At 40.5% G+C, this 2906-nt stretch overlaps 1 protein-coding gene across 1 annotated transcript in view; it reads right to left on the reverse strand.

Moving 5' to 3' along the window:
* The window catches only part of LOC104998058 (chromosome unknown open reading frame, human C1orf27), a 36702-nt gene extending 33838 nt beyond the window's left edge, over positions 1 to 2864 (reverse strand). Inside the window, exon 1 of the mRNA XM_010853068.1 lies at positions 2689 to 2864. The gene's annotated coding sequence lies outside the window, so the exon portion shown is untranslated. The remainder of the gene's footprint in view (positions 1 to 2688) is intronic.
* Positions 2865 to 2906: the final 42 nt, after the last annotated feature.

The raw sequence follows: 2906 nt of genomic DNA on the forward strand, positions 1-2906 counted from the left end.
AGACAGGGTTGGATCTCCTTGCAGTCCAAGGGACTCTCAAGAGTCTTCTCCAACACCACAATTCAAAAGCATCAATTCTTCGGCGCTCAGCTTTCTTCACAGTCCAACTCTCGCATCCATACACGACCACTTGAAAAACCATAGCCTTGACTAGACGGACCTTTGTTGGCAAAGTAACGTCCCTGCTTTTGAATATGCTATCTAGGTTGATCATAACTTTCCTTCCAAGGAGTAAGTGTCTCTTAATTTCATGGCTGCAGTCACCAGTGATTTTGGAGCCCAAAAAAATAAAGTCTGACACTGTTTCCACTGTTTCCCCATCTATTTCCCATGAAGTGATGGGATCAGATGCCATGATCTTCATTTTCTGAATATTAAGCTTTAAGGAGAATCAAATTCATGCATTCAAGAAGCACACTATGGAGACCTACTATGTCCTAAAAACTGTGCTAAAGTGGGATGGCACAAAGATGAATAATACTAAGCCTCTGGCCTTGAGTGACTCAGAGTACAACTAGAATGATGGAAGTAAACAAAAGCAATGTAATAATAACAAAAACATGCAGAGCTTTCACTCGTATAAAGCATTGTTCTAAGTATTTAACATATGGTGACATTTCACACACACACACGTACACAGAAAAAAAAAAATAAAGACATGATTCCAAAAACCTAAAAAGAGCCATAGAGACTCTGAAGAAACACAGTAGCAGCATTCTGAATATAGGTAATAGTCATTACCTGCAAAGAAATTCCAATCTTATTCAGGGCAACAAAGCCCAGGCAATTCTAGATGTGCTGGGGTGTCTTAACTAACACCACTAAAATAAACTGCCAGTCACAGTGATTTTGCATTATTCTAAAACTAAAGCCCAGAGAATTGGTTCTGGCCTATTAGATCATCTATTTTTTTTTTTTTTTCGGTATTATCTCAAAATGCATTAAATTTCTTCCTAGCTCTCAGATTTGCACATATATTTGCTAAGTCTAGAACTGTCTATCATCAGTGCCTCTATAAAGTTAAGGGCTTTCCACTTTTAGCACCTTAAGGTATGCAATTCTGCATATCAAACTCTCTTCTACTTCTCATGCTATTCTACTCCTTTCCTTCTGCCCTAAATAATTCTTAATTCTTACAAGAAACAACAATGGTAGTCACTCCAAGGTTATGATATGTAACTTTCTAATCTTACTTTTTCTAGTGTCATATACTAGCCATGTTAATATGTAAGAAACTGAATGCAATAGGAAGATGAGAATCTTTGGGTTATGAAATCTAGTTGACTGCTGGATTTTTTTTTTTTTCTTTTCGTGCTCCTTTAAACATTTAAAATGTAACCAATCATATTAGACTAAAGGGTAATACTAAAAATGCAGGTCTTCTCTTACACAGTTCAATTTTTCCTGAAATGCTGCATATCAGCAGAAGCTTTGGAAGTTGTTAAAAATTGGATTGAAACCACTCAACTTTCCTGGAGTCTAGTTTGCTAGTCTTCAAAATAAAGAATTTGGATCATAGCAGATCTGAAAACCTAATTTTAGAATCCTGTAAGTCCAAGTATAGAACATCTGTGTTTTCCAAATAGTAGATCAATAATGATGATATTGTGGGCCCAGGACATAATACGGGCTTCCCAGATAACTCAGCGATAAAGAATCTGCCTGCCAAGCAGGAGTTGTGGGTTCCATCCCTGGGTCAGAAAGATCCCCTGGAGAAGGAAATGGCAACCCACTCCAGTACTGCCTGGAGAATTCCATGGACAGAGATGCCTACTGGGCTACAGTCCCTGGGGTGGCAAGGAGTCTGACATGACTTAGCAACTGAGCACATTTGCAAGACATAATACAGTACTGCACATACCAGTAACCTTATTTAAAGTGCTTATATAGAATATTTTAAGGTTTCCTTGGTGGCTCAGATAGTAAAGAGTCTGCCGGCAATGCAGGAGACCAGGGTTCGATCCCTGGGTCGGGTATATCCCCTGAAAGAGGAAATGGCAACCCACTCCAGTATTATTGCCTGGAGAATTCCATGGACAGAGGAGCCTGGTGGGCTACAGTTCATTGGGTCACAAAGAGTCAGACACGACTGAGTGACTAACACACACACAATATTTGAGGGGAAAGAAATCCGAATGAAGCTCCTTTCTGGTATTTTCAAAGGTGGGAGGACTACATTAGGAATGCTTCATTTTCAGTAAAGAATTTAGCAAATTCTTTTCAAGAATAATCGAACATGCAACAATTCCCAGATTCAGCTTAGAAGCCATCGAATTACAATCTGGAAATTCTGTTACGCTGTCAGGATGGTTTTTAAGAATGTGTTTAAAAATTTCTGTTCCGATAGTTTTTCAATTTAACAATATAAACACAAGGCAACATTTTCCGCAACGTTACCTTAAAACATACAAATAAAAGCGACACGCAAACTCCACTTGGTTTTTTCCTGGAGATTAAACGGAACTCCTTACATTTCTGCTAAATCACTGTTACCCACCCCTGCCACCGAAAACAAACAAAAGCACCTAAGTAAGACAAGTCTCAAAACTGGATCTGTGTTGTGTAGGAGTGTCGGTCCATATGTTTCCTATCATCTGTCCCTTTCTTTTCCTCCTTGAAAAGGCAGCTCTGTGTCCGAGTGCACACATTACACACACACACATGAATTCCACCCTCAAGCTGACTCACCTGTACTCAGACTATGCACACATGGCAGACAAATCTGACGGACTGTCAGACCACCTGAGGAGGGGGTGAACGTGTAAGTGTAAGTCTCCAGGAACCAGATGCCCGTCCGGTCCCAATTCCACAGTCAGTGAATTCATCAGAAAGCGACGGACTTCCCGAAACCCGGGGTCTCTGGAGTCAGGTGGCGCGGATTGATGACGCAAGCTGCCCCCCCCCCC

The sequence above is a fragment of the Bison bison genome, unplaced genomic scaffold, assembly GCF_000754665.1.
Source record: "Bison bison bison isolate TAMUID 2011002044 unplaced genomic scaffold, Bison_UMD1.0 scf7180017864322, whole genome shotgun sequence".
NCBI lineage: Eukaryota > Metazoa > Chordata > Mammalia > Artiodactyla > Bovidae > Bison > Bison bison.